This window comes from Nansenia antarctica (assembly GCF_963989245.1).
Source record: "Nansenia antarctica genome assembly, chromosome: 4".
Taxonomy (NCBI): Eukaryota; Metazoa; Chordata; class Actinopteri; order Argentiniformes; family Microstomatidae; genus Nansenia; species Nansenia antarctica.
Window position 1 is genome coordinate 55977978 of NC_137689.1, and position 15125 is coordinate 55993102.

Here is a 15125-nt window from a genome sequence, read left to right on the forward strand (position 1 = left end):
CATCATTGGCTGACCTAAAATCGATATAATCGATAAAATCCTCCCCCCTAAACAGGATTATATAGAAAAACAAAACGTACATTAGGGGTTTTAGCACTTCTGCTGGAGTCAGCAAAAGAAGGTGTGCCTCTTTCTCCAATCTGACTTTGCGCCATTTATAATTCAAAGGAGAGGAAAAGCTGGAAAAGCTGAATTTTGTACATATTTACCTCATTGTCAATTAACTCAGCAATGCCAATGATGTTATTGCATGCTGGTGCATAGTCAGGAGTTTGCATATGTTAAAAGGTAAGCTGATGATTCTTCAGCTGCAGGCAGAACTAGAGCCAACACCAGTTAAAAAGTACTCATGCATTAAGTAATGCCCTTGAACACTCAGAAAAACATCAGCTGGAGTGCAAGGATGACAATGAGCTCCCTCCTACAAAAGACAAGGAACTGCTGCCTGGTGTGATGATTAACAGAGGAACCATCAGGCCCATTCTACAGAGGAGAGGAAGCAGGCAGCAATTACATTTGGATTAAGCAGATTAATGTGCATTGAAGCCCTCCGGGACACACATCAATTTGCTAAAGCAAGAGAAGGCTTTACGACATGAGCAGAAGGGATTGCACTGATTTTAGCATGTCTAACCGCTTGGAATTGGAGGAGGGATTAGATGAATATCAATTAAAGCTGGATCAAATATTCCTTTTGTGTGAATGCGTTCACAGACGAAGCCGCCTGATGACACTGCTGCCTGATGACACTGCTGCCTGATGACAGGGCTGACAGCGGGCTGACATGTGATGTGGAGGTGCATGTCTGTGCAATTAAACGATGTGGGATTAATCTAATCAGTAGCAGCCAGCGGTTGTGCTTTCGGACAGAGATAAAGTTAAGAAAGATGAACATAGTAAAAAAGTAATGAAGAACGACGTTATCTTGTAGCCGTGTACTCCTAGCTAGTTAGCTGTTGTTCACAATACAAGGGGGACAGCTACTGTAGTGTAGCTAGCTTACTGACCAGCAAAAAACATGTTACCTTAAAGGTAGACTCTGCGATATGACGTCACATCCATGAAATGATACTGTATATGTTGATCAAATATACTGTAGTGAACAAATGTGAACGAGAGCGCCAACCTGTTTCGCAATTGCACAGAAACAAACCTTTTGACACATGTGCTCTCGGTCTTTTGTTGCACCTCCTTTTTTGAAAGTCTCTGGCGTCGGCCCAATAATTTTTGCTACGACTTCATATGCCTTAAAGTCTGCCTTTAAGAATAAGCAAATGACAACTAAACTCTTTATTAGAGGGATACGTAACACGTTCTGTACAATCTTTGCCTTTATCCAACTACTATATGTATTGAATAACTGCTCTACATGGTTCTATCACCATTCCAGAGATAGGGATATTGACAAGCATCGGTTAACATGGTGCGTTGAATACTGTCTGACAAAATCATCAAATTCTTGTTGCCTTTTACTTCTCTCCTCCTGTCAGTACACCTGTCTGCCTCTCACTCTGGTGAAAGGTGGTGGGTGTTAGAAATGTGCGGAATGTCAGATAAATGATGAGACTTGACTTTATCTACAGTACTCATGTCATTTAATACAACAGTAGGGATCACATTCCACCTCTGCAATCTATTGCACTAACAAAAGGGTGACACACAGATTCTAATAACAGCACATTTCAAGGTTAGAAAAGGTGTTTTGATTCTGAACCTGTATCATTTCTTATCTGAACTTTACATTTTCAGTAGGAATATTAATGGAATTAATGATTTAGAAGTTAGTGTTTCTCCCTCTTTCTCTCCACTCTTATTCTACCCTCTCAGAATGGAGAAACCTGAGTATAATAATGTAGCTCATCAAGATGTCAGCTAAGCACTCAGAGCCCCCATCCAACAAGGAAATGGCTTTCTTGCCTCATTTCTCTCTGTTCACTCTGGTAAACAACTGATCCAATTATAATGCTTTTAAAAGATATAATTTCATGGAGTTCTCTTGGGATATTTACAATGTCACACACCTGTGCTACACAATAATAAAATAGTTCCAGCATATCTCTGAACGAAGTGCCAGTATACTGCCAGTATCAACTCTGGTCAAACATCTTCTTAGCATGAATCCATTCTTGAGTAGTATCTACCCAGTAGTAATGCAAAGTTACTTAGAAATCTCAATATACTGTAATTGCCATTGCCTTTAAAATCTGTGTGAATCTGAGTTTGAAACTTACCCTTCAGAGAGGACCTTCGCTTTGCAATTTGTCTGACTGTTGGAAAGGTCATTCAAAAAATACATATATATATATGCAAAGCACCTTGACAAAGGCATACACTACTAGACCATAAGTCTATGTCAGTTCTATATAAGGCTTGACAAATCACTGAACTTCACATAACCTTCTCTATAGCCCTGACTATGACAACGTAACAGTCATGTGTTTGCAATGAGTTGTTTTAACTTATAGCAAACACATCACTGTTACGCTGTCATACAGGGCATACCAGTAATTTCTGCATATTTCAGATTGAAATATGAATGCATGCATGTCCCATGAACTGTTAAATTATATTTGGTACTCATGCTTACATGTTTAAATATCAAAATCATCTTCCTTGCATACTGACTTTTTGGAAAAATCTAGTCTCACTTTTGGAACATCTTGGCAAGACTGTGACTGTCTTGGTTTTTTATTATTTTCCCCAACTGTTATGTATCCCTATGTGTCTCCTGGATGGACATTTTATGCTAATGCCAAACTGGTGAAAAGAACAGATGTGACCATCTTTGAATCTCCGTCATGAGCAGATGGCAAGTTCACTCTTGTTTGGAGTTCTGGGCCATCAGTGTCTTCAACCCGTATTGGAAGTCCCACAATGTCAAACATGAATGTGTTCCTTCCTGATGTATGCACAGCAGTAATTAATGACTGTACACAAAATGTCGGCCTTGGTGAGCTCTGTGCTGCTGATGAGCTTAGGATTCATTAATTCATGTTTATATTGACTTGTTCATCCCCGAGCTAAGAGGCTTTGGGTTCCCTCTCTGAACAGTGTGTCTCAAGAATATTAATAGCTGCACATCCAAAAACAGATGTTACATCACTCAATCCCTACACAATGTTTTATCAGAACACAAGATGCAGTTGCCAGAGGGACTGTTGTGTGGTTCCTGTTTGAGTTCATGGAACAGAAAATGGCCTCTGTCTGAGAAGCCATTTCTGCTGCTGCTCATGGCTACAATACAAATAATTAATGATTCTGAAACATTCTTTAGCTAATTCTTAGTGCATGCTGCTTCATGTTAATTTCTAAAGAATCCATATGTGATTATTTTCATAATAAACCTATAGAACAAAGTTTCTCAGTTGAATGTAAAGTGTTTTGTAATGTCTTCAAACAGCCCAGTAGAGCTTTCATTTACCAAGCCCAAACAGAATGAATAAGACCAGGGGCCTCATTCATAGAACGTGCTTAGATCAAATTTTGATCTTACCCGTGTCGTACGTAGAAAACCACGTCAACGTAGTGATTTATACAATTTCAACGTGAGTCAATTTGATCGTGGAAACGATCGTAGCTCGACGTCGAGTATTCAACTTGCTTACGCACATTACCTACTGGTTATGCGGAGTTATTACAGGCATGTGAGCCGCACTGCCTAGTGTAATTCATGCAAGTGGCTCGTAATAAAATTAACGATGTTGTTATCAGCCGAGAAAATGAGTTTAATTCAAGATTTAAAAGGAACTGATGTTTCTGATTGTATTTCAGTCTTCCTTTATATCCCTCCGTAGCTGTCTATCTCCCCTTCAACATGCCTAGTGCGTTCCACAACGGACCTTGCCCGGCCAAGCTCTAAATTATACTGGATTTTCTCCGGTGTCAGGGAGTGAGCAGCCATATAACAATAAGACCACCTGATAAGAATAAGACCATTATATTATTACAGTATAAGCAGCACTCGAGTTGAGGGGGGATGGCATCCCCCCTGAAATAAAAACAGTCAAAATCGCCCCCCTCTTTCCATACTTAATGTCATTTTATCAATGAACGTGGTATTACTGCTATTTCAAGGTGCGAGGGGGCACGCACACATGCAATGACAGTTACTGACACTGAAGTCACTGGCGAGGGGATGCTAAAATTGTCCTCTTATGATAAAATCCACCACCTCCCCTGATTTTCTTTTACAACTTGAGTAGAGTATAAGCATGTGGCCCCAGGGGCCTCATTTATAAATGGACGTAAGCATTATTTATAAAACGGGCTGCGCTTGTTTAAAATTGCGTACGTAATTCTGTTTATAAATACCAAATATACTTGAAATTGAATGCAGGTGAATGAGCTTTGTATTTACGACCTGTGAAATCGACTCACGTTGAAATTGCATAAATCACTACTTTGACGTGGTTTTCTACGTATGACACGGGTAAGATAATATTTGATCCAAAGTACTTTCTATAAATGAGGCCCCTGGTTTACCGTCTCTCTAGACAGTTGAAACACCTAAAGCCTCACTCAATCACAGGCGATATAATTGTGTTGAGAGTTGAGTTAAATTGTGGAGATGCTGTGAATAGATTGTACTGTATGTAAAGAAAACATGCATTTGATGTGTAGGATTTTTTATTTTGTCCTACTCAAAAATGTGCATGTCAAAGTGTTCTTCTTAATAAACTGAAATTAATCTAAAGTATGACTACAGAGTCGTCTGGTTGTCTGGAACAAAAGGAGCACAATTTGTCATACAATTTGTCGATGGAACTGGTTGATAACAAACATGCTGACTTTTCTACTCCAGAACAGAGTCTGAACTCTCCAGCAGGGCAGCGTGTTCTTTTAGAATGACACTCTAGCCAAAACAAGCCGCTCAAACTGGCGACTGCCTACCTCAACAGGCCTTGAATAGCCTTCAAATGAGAACATCCTCGCTTGATGCCTGTCAGCCTTTGTGCTCTGACTTACAGGTATTATATGAGTGCACCTCCTTTTAATAATATTAATTGCTATGGCCTAGGCCTAATTACCAGCCTAATCATTGCTAAAAGCATTTCCCAGTGTCTGGTATGTCTACTTCTCTATGTATATTTCTACGGTTCGGTTAGTCTATCGTTTGATATGCAAATTGATATGGATATTTTATGGCCAAAAGTTTTCCAAATTCCCACAAATGATGCACCTGAATAAACTGCATATATATTATGTTCGATTCCCAAGTCAAAATCCAGGACATTTTCATAAACGTCTGATGGTGTTTAGGGTTTTAATCAATGTTTTATGTCAATGTAAATGAATAATAAAAAAATATTTCTCCCTACACATCAGAGCGGTATTCATCCTTGCACATAATGGTGTCTTTATAACAAGTCCCCTGGCAGATGAGGGAATGTGCTTAATTTATGAAGGTATAATTAATTCATGTAGCAGAAATATGGACCTGGCAATGGCTGTTGTTTACTAATGCTGAACACGAGCTGGAGTCAGAGGGACAGGACAAACAGTGGAGATGACACCCACAATCATGCCATATACATGGTGTGTGTCTCCATTTTTGTTATGACCTGGCTCTGGGCCATAACAAAAATGGAGATACACACCATGTAAATGGAAAAGAATCCAGAATGTAATAAAGATAACCTAGGCAAAAGCTATACAATAATCCAATGGGGTGTGAAAGTCAGTAGTGTAAGTGAGTGGTTGCAATGGAAGGTATAGTGTGGAGGGTGTTGTATGGTGTAACATAACAGAATCAAATAAGGAAACAGGGTGCTGGTGGAGAGAGAGCGAGTTGGTGGATTGGAGTGTCTTATAAGGGCCAATCAGGAGACCCAGACAGCTGTGCTGAATCCACCTGATTAGTCCCACCCACATGGTAGCCTACCTGCTCAGTTATAAAGATGAACATACACGGCCAGAGGGGTGTCACAACATACACACACACACACACACACACACACACACACACACACAATTGACAGCTTACCAGCTTAATACGATTTCTTGAAGCCATAAGAATTCATAATAACACATGTTGTGTTCACAGGAGGTAGTAGAACATGGTACATAAGGATTGTGCCTTCTGACTAGTGCCTACATGTCTAAAGACAAGTGATTTGTGGACAGATACATTTGGTAGACGTATGGAGACCAATAAGTCAACCATTTGGGCTGACAAGGATTTCTATTACTTCATACACAGTATTAGCATCTCAGAGACTTCTAATGCACATGTTTTTGCCAGAGCAATTACTACTCAGCCTGCCTGCAGACACTGTTGATTATCACCCTCCAACTTCAACATTCATACATCCAATTAAAATGTTAAGTGAGTAAAATAGTATGATTCTATGTAATTACAGCTTAACATAAGCAATTTCACATTTCTCTCAATTCCAATAAGTTCATATGGTTCTCTCTACAATGCTTATTTTTTGCTTTATAGCTTTTTTTTTTGAGTGGAGAGGCAAATTCGGAGCACATCTGCATTTTAAAGAGGGGTTCCAGTAGACATGGAACAGAGAAAGTCTGTGTCATGTGAATAGATGCCAAGAGAGGATATCAGTGGCAATTTTAGGGGGTGGCCTGGGGTGGCCATCGCTGAAATCTCATTGGCCACCCCACTGGCCAACCCAGACCAGATAGGTAGTTGGTCAAGTTCATCATAAGATGGAACCAACTCTGGTCAATCAATGATGACAGTTGGTCCGCTGATTTCACACCAGTTTGCCATTTCTAACTACTACAGTTGGTAGGACTGAGGTGGTGAGAGCTGATCTCTGATTAGCAGACTTTTGACCATGGCCCAATCGCTTTTCGGCATGCCCCTCAGAACAGAGTTACAAGGGGTAGTGGTTGAAAATATTCCACAATGAAATGGGATAACCCTTCAAGACCCTGATACATCATCAGTAGCTAGCTGTGTCACAGCTAGACACATCGACATAATAGTGATTTTTGTTAGGCTTGTTATAAAGAAAAGTCTATAATACATCGAAATGATATTAAACTAAGATAATACGGTTATAATATGATTATCATAATTTTAAAAAATCTTTATTAACAAAGAAAATAATTACATTTGTGGTTTTCTTTTCCTACTTGTTATTTTCTTGCCGATGATTCGCAAGGCATTCTGGATTTCATAACAAGTTTGTAACTCTGTTCGTAGTCTGCATCTGAAAAACATTTAGCCCTATGCCTACACAATAGGGGAATTGGGACACACCTACCCATACATGTGACCGCACAAAACAGAGGAGGCATCAGACTCAGACTTCGGTCACAGTGACAACTGATGACAAAAGCTGTCGATTCGATTGAGAGGTATCGATTGTTTCTTAATTGAAGACTGAAGGTGTCTACATTTGCTGATGTGTGTGTTCAATAGAGCTATATAATGTTTCTTACCCATTGTAATTATTCTAATGAATAATTACATTTCCCCCAGGGGTATTGAGAGAATAACTATTGTGGTGGATCTATCTATAAGTAATCTTGTATACATTCGTAACAAGATATTACTATCATATATTATAGCCTCAGGTAACCTGTATGTGTATCAATAAGAACACTGAGGTCTTGTTATTGCAAAACTTGTTGTTTTTGCGAAAGGAAAGCACCCTCTCGACCACTTCCCAGAATAAGGATTGTACAGTTGTGTAACATCCTGCTTTGAGACAAACAAAGTCATTAATAAGATGTCACAGACGTAAGGCCAGCAGCCACATGCTGGCCCCTAAGAGGTTGTTACATTTGACTAATACAGAGCAAACCCCACACTTAAGCATACACAATATATTCTTTATATCTCAATACAAAACATAAAAAGACAAAAGAAAAAATGTGTCACCAATGTGTCCATGTCCAGCCTATGGATATGACGGTTATTATTTGTATGACTTCAGGTACTTCACCTAGTGACCAAGAGGAGGATACAGGGTCTCCATGTCAGGGCATGTCAATAGGTGACGGCTACAATGACAGCAATTGTTGTAATATCAACGTTAGTTGTTGTGAGTGGTCAGCATTGCACCTTTAGTTTAATACTCTATTATAAAATATAAAAACAACAACCTGACCTTGAATATAAACAATACGATGGATGCTAACATTGGAATTAAATAATGATTTATCTGTGCATAGGTTGAAGCAATGGATGCATTGAACATCTGTATTCACATTTTGATCACCTGCCATTCATTAAGATTCATTAAGGTTCACCCCACACTAGCTCTGTGTCTCATCTTGCCATTCCAGTCAAAATGTCCGGGATACGCCACTATATCATATAAAGGAGACTAGATTCATAATATTGACACTTACTTATGCTATTATATGGCATAAACAGTTGTTATATGTGGATAGAAAATAACTCTTTCTTAAGCCCTGATCCACGACCTGTTTATTGTTTACTTTCACACAAAATATTGTGTCCAGTTTTCCCGTAGAGGGAGTAATTGAGTGCAATGGATAGGCTACGCGCACTCTCCATGGTGCTGATTCGCATAACAGTCAGATGAAAAGCAAATTACACGGTTCACAAAGGGTTTACAGTTTGCAGTAACTGTGTGTAGGCTATTACAGGCATTCACAGTTTTTTTTTTCGCGAAGAAAGTTGCAGATAAAGCTGCTTATCAAAATAGGCCTGTATGAATATTGTCTCTATACAAAGCGCGCATGGCATTGTTTCCGACCAGCAGGGTGACTGGTCTACATGATGGTCTATCTACACTTCATAAAGGGAGAAGCCGTTGGTAACGTGCATACAAATGCCTCCATGCTGGGGGTCCCGCTGACCGACGTCGATATATTTTCAAAATACCATTCTGTAATCATGTAACCATTGTTGCAATCAAGTTATAAAAACTGCACAGTGCCAGTGCCAGCATCTGAAATGTGCTACTGCGGTATTGAATGTTCTACGCTGCAGTCCATTGCATAAGGGTCCTCAGCCACTCATCTCTGAACTTCATCGTCGGTACTGCTGTCGTCGGGGTAGCTAATGTGTTTATCCTATTAGAGTTGCCTCTGACGAGGAGCTTATACAAGTTCAAAATAACTTATTTCTGGCTCTGCTGCCTCCTCTCACGTTCAGAAAGTGACCCAAACGCGCGCACCCTTACACTATCTATCCCCCTGCCTGCCCAGTCTTGTTCCACGCTGCTGTAGAGCTACGCAGATCTCTGCATCTCCACCCTCAACACAACAGCCGACAGCACACCAGACAGGAGAACTCTGTGTTGGACGGTTGGATATTATGCCTTCGTAACCGTGGATTGTTTTGTGATTTCTCTTATTGTTTCTATTATCAATCGGATTGCTCCAATTAGTTTTAATGTTGTCCGTTTGACACCGTCTCTTGGGTTACCTCTATTCAAATGTAAATCGTAGGTTTTGCTCCCCGCGCACCTCTCAAATGACTGAGCGCGGCGCAGGGAGGAGACCGCGTTCTCCAGCCCACTTGAATGTGAGAACCTTGGGCTAAACTTTTCATGGACGTTGCCCTGGATTTTACAGTGCTATCTCTCTCTCTCGACCTGTATCTTTGCTTTTCAAGCAGAGAACACATACATTTTCCAACGCACAAAAGGGGGTGCCTGCCTTCTTTTGGATTATTTTTCCAAAATGAAGTCCATTTCTGTCCGAGGTAGGTAAGGCTGTAGACTACACGTTTACATCAAATCGAAATGCTGTTTTTATTTAATCTGATTCCTATGCAGAGAATTGTAAAACGGTTTGGAGAAAAATGAAACATGATGTCAATGATTGTTAATAATGGATACGACCGTGTATAACACATTCGATGCTTACTTTCCAAATTACCTTATAAGGAGTTGGATGTTTCTCAAATTATCGGAGATAAACCATATATTAGCCTACCAGAGAAACATTTATTTTGCCATTCATTGACTATGATAAACATTTACAATATTGTTATATTCAGTTTTAATGTTATTGTTGAAATACAATAATCATCATGACATTTATAACCATCGTGAAGGGTCTTGATCTAAAGCCACAGTTAACGGTAGCCTATTTGGATGTACAGTATGTACAGTAGCACATGACAAAGAATTGCTGTGAATATACAATGGCAACTTTCCAGATAAAGATCTGATTGCATAATAACAACTTAAGAGAATTGTGTGCATCATTAGCAATCAGTCTTGTGTTCCCAATTGGTGTTGTTGAAGAAGAAGAAGAACCGAGCCAACGAAATTGATTTATCGCAGGTTTGCTGTTTGCATTGTAAGTCAAGTTGCATCAAGTCGCGCAATAGGGAGTTGGGGATTGGGCGGGGCATTTTTGCCAGGGGATAAAGAAAGCACCGAAAGTGTCTGGGTCTGATTGCTTGCTTTTATGTGCATAGTATACCTTCCAGTTACCTACCATTTCCTGAAGAGGAAATAGTCGTCTAAAATATTATACAAACTATAGGCTATGATTCATCTGACCAAGGGAGGCTGTCCTGTCCCCCTGTCTATCTCACCAGGTGGCAGGGTAGAGAAGAACAGCTCTGAATAATTAACAATAATCCCAACCAAATGCCCAGTGCTGAAAATACATCAAATGATCATATAGCTCAAAGAAAGCAGTGAGAGAGAGAGAGAGAGAGAGAGAGAGAGAGAGAGAGAGAGAGAGAGAAAGAAAGAAAGAAAGAGAGCACATGTTGAAAGGTTACAAGGTTGGAAAGTGTGAATCTAAGTATCTGAGTAGTGTACGAGTGTGCGTGTGTGTGTGCGTGTGTGTGTGTGTGTGTGTGTGTGTGTGCGTGAGAGAGAGAGAGAGAGAGAGAGAGAGAGAGAGAGAGAGAGAGAGAGAGAGAGAGAGAGAGAGAGAGTCCACATCCCTTTTGCAGGCGGGGTGCAGCACGATTCAAGGCATAGAGAATTATTGAGAGCTGATGGTAAAAAAAAAATGCATAAGAAACAGAGAGCACACAGAGAGAGAGAGAGCGCAAGAGAGAGTCCACATCCCTTTTGTAAGTTGACAAACATTACACTACATATTTATTAGGTCAGTATCCAATGTTGGCACAGTCTTAGACTTATAGAACACTGCTATGCACCAGAAAGAAAGTGCCACTGGCAAATGAAAACAAGACAGTGTCATTGTTTAGTACTTTGTAATTTCTTACAGCTATGCTATGAATGCAGCTTTAAAGATCACTGATAGGGCTTTCACCCCACCAAGGAACCGTGCCCGTTCCCGTTCTGGAATCTCCAAACCTTGGTGTTGTCTGGTGAACCAGCCTGCGTTCATACCAGTTTAAGCGGAACCATCAAGATGGCGGCTACTTCACTGGAAATGAGGATAATATCTTCCACTACAGTATCTGAAATAAACACTATTTTGTATGAAAAAAAACAAAATACACTTTCTAAACACGTTCTCTTACTAGCCAGCTACTAGAATGGGATGCGTACAGGGATGAGGTGGAGCAGCTGGGCAAGCTGTGCAAGGTTAACAACCTGCTGCTGAACCAGTCAAAGACCCAGGAAATCATCGTCGACTTCAGGAGGAAAAAATCTGAGGTCCAGCCCCTGCTCGTCGATGGAGGGAGCGTGGAGAGAGTCTCAACCCTCCGATTCCTGGGGGTGCACATACAGGATGACCTGTCCTGGAAGACCAACACAGCAGCCATCATCAAGAAGGCACAACAGCGGCTCTACTTCCTGAGAGTCCTCAGGAAATACCACCTCAAACAGGAGCTGCTTGTGACCTTCTACCGCTGCACAGTGGAGAGCATCCTCACCTACCTATGTGTGGTTCTCCAGCTGCACAGCCGCAGAGAGGAAAGCGCTACAGAGAGTCGTGACATCGGCCCAGAAGATCATCGGCGCCCCCCTCCCCTCTCTGGAAGAGCTGTACAACACACGCTGCCTCAGGAAGGCCTCCAAGATCTCCAGAGACCCATCCCACCCTGGGAACGAACACTTTGTTCGGCTGCCCTCGGGCAGGCGGTTCAGGACCATGTCCGCAAGGACAAATAGACTGAAGCTCAGCTTCTACCCCAGGGCCATTCAGGCCCTGAACACAGCAAAGACCTAGGTTCTAGGCCCTGGACAATCTAGACAATTTGATGGCAGCTACTAGATTGTAATCAAGTGCAATACTGAAACACAACTGTGAACATTTCAAACCTGCAAACTGCGACACTTTAAATGAATGTGCAATAACACTATGTGCAATATGACAACCCTCGGGTACATAAGGTTCAGAGATAGGAAATGTTAGGATATTTATAGCATAGCATAGAGTACAGCACAGTGTTTTATTTGTATAGTATAGTATAGTGGATAGTGTACATAGCCTTTATTTATGTAAACCAGCTCTTTTCCCTTCTTGTTTTTATTTTTTTTTCCTAGCACCAGGGGAGCCCCCCCTCCCAAATTTCGTTGTATGGTACCTGTACTATATCAATGACAATTAAAGACCATTCATTCATTCATTCATCCATTCATTCATTCATTCATTCAGAATAGAAATGGCTTACGAAGTTCAACAAAATGTAAACAAACGCACATGCGCATGCGTGGCTATTTCTATTCGAGTAACGAGTAGCTGGCTAGTAAGGGAACGTGTGCTCATATCATATGTCATATCAGTCATTATCCATCACTAAGGTGCAGGACTCAGGAGATTCTTTCATTGTCCGTTCATTGTCCATGCTTGAATGTAAAGGCCAACACATCTCCAAATCCAACACTCTAGATCCTGTAGACGAAGCCTGTCATAAAGTGGCACTCTGCACACATGTTCACAAAGTTCTTCCTGCACTTTCACTTCAACCACTCTCCCCCTACCACTCAGCAGACATAAATCAACGTCCCAATTGTCTGAGCTGGCCAGCCTCCTTTATTGAAATCCATTAGCTACCCCTTTGGCCTCAGATTAGCCGTAATTGCAGAAGGGTTAAATCCATTCCTGTGTGTGAGCATGCTGTGGGTGGGCACCTCTCATTAGCTTGGTGGACTCTAATGGTTCAATCAGCCTTGGACACAGAGGAGGCGGGTCTAAGGTTTGGATATGTAGCTTAGCTCTATCGATGGCTCATGGTGCCCATTGCCCAAAGAAATAATTAAACAGCAAATTATTTAAGGAACCCTGCAGACACAGTTGAAATTCATTTATCACACGTATATTTCAGACATAGTGTTAGTTAGTGTGTCGTTGGAAAGGGAGAACTAGGCATTGCATTTCAGGGTTTTGGTGTGTGTGTGTGTGTGTGTGTGTGTGTGTGTGTGTGTGTGTGTGTGTGTGTGTGTGTGCGTGCATGTGTGTGTGTGTGTGTGCGTGCTTGATGGACCATCTTTAGGTGTTAAACAGTAAACTAATCTTGAATGTGGTGTATTGTGGTGCAAGAGTTCAGGGGTCCATAGAGAAGGGAAGCCTCTTGAGTGGGGTATGAATGGTGAAACCTGCTTTTTTCCCCAGTATGTTTTGGTATCAGCATGTCCCTAGCCCATTGACTGTGCTGTGATTTGAAGGGTAAAAGTGTCCTCCCAACTAGGAACTAGATCTAACTTCTAGCTTTTACGATTGCAAGCTATGCCGGTTGTATAGCAGGCTCAGATATCTCAGCTGTCCCAAAACCTAGCTAGAATCAGCTGGGTCACAGCCCTTCTAAGCCCTTCAACTCCATTTCTATCCCAATCAAGTAAGCAAAAATGTAGTATTGTATAGTATAATGTATGTATAGTATGTATATACTAGGGCATTGAAGTAACAACTTTGAAGTAATGCAGCTAAAAAGCTACAAATCAAATAGAATACTGAAAGATCCAAAAGGTATTCAAAAACCACACCTTACCTGATCTTAAATTTCCTAAATGATCTTTCACTGATAATGACAATGTCATACAAACAGACTCATCTGTAAGACAAAACCTTTTATTGTAAACCCTGTTAGTACTAAGCACAGCGTTTTTACCAATTCCTAAATAAATGGAATTCAACGTTGTATTTATAAATTGATATTTATATTTATACCCTAAACCATATATATAAACCATCCTTGGAAATTTGTCCGGGTGATGTAATCAGATCTTTTGAATGCCATGATGCATTCGTTGCTACGCTGATGCAAGCATTCCGGACATTCCTGAGTAAACTCTACCGCTTGTTGTTTCTCCACGCTATGCTAGTTAACTGATGTAGCAAACAAACCCACATCACATCAGCCAAAGTAGTGATAAATATAATTCCATAACTGGATACTATTTGTTTCCAATCATAGCTAGTTAGCTAGCTTACTCACTTACTTTTACGACAGTAATAGTTCAATCAAATGACTGGCATGCTGCTAGATGATAAGTAAATAACTAGCTAGCTATGATTGGAAACGAAGTAGTATCCAGTTATGGAATTATAATTATCACTATTTTGACTGATGTGATTTGGGTTTGTTTGCTAAACTAGCCAACTCTGTAACATTAGTGTAGCGAATTACTTGTGAAATGAGCGTGCCGGAATGCTAGCGCCGGCATAGCAACAAATGTGTCCTGGAAATGGAAAGACCTGATTACAACACACTGACACATTTTGGCACCCGGACAATATTTGGCATGACAGAGTCTATATATTTTCTTGTACTTTCTTTAGCACCCCTACTGGTAGAACATATAATGTTTTGCAGGAGTGGGAGTTCTCCTGTATTCTCTGGCTGGGTCAAGGGGATGAGGGGTACTTACTTAGTGATAACAAGCTCCCAGATGTTTCCTGTTAAGAGCAATCTCTGCAATCTGCCAGGAAAAGCATTCTTGAAATCACACTTTCACTCCTACACTCCCACTTAATCCCCACAACAACGATACTGCCTGGAGCTGCTCAACAAAGTGCAGTTCCTGCAAGTCGTCGGTCGAAGAATTCCAAACAGAATTGCAAAGATGTAAATCTTCCATGACCAAGAAGGGCAAAGAAATCTGAATTCTGCAGATGTTCCACAGAATAGATCGATAGATACAATGCAGCGCTTCAGCAATATTTCAAAGAGCTTTGTTTTTTCTCAGAGGACAATGTTTGAAAATGGGTCATCTGTCTTACATACTGATGAAGCAATTACGTTTCATAACACCCATAGCAACCATCGGCTTCTTTGAAATCCAGGTGTCACTGACTGCTGC

General features: G+C 40.7%; 1 protein-coding gene across 1 annotated transcript in view; it reads left to right on the forward strand.

Annotated features, from left to right (window-relative positions):
* Positions 1-15125, forward strand: part of LOC308156130 (reticulon-4 receptor-like) — a gene marked incomplete at both ends in the record, with an annotated part of 31572 nt that overhangs the window by 4929 nt on the left and 11518 nt on the right. The window lies entirely within an intron of this gene.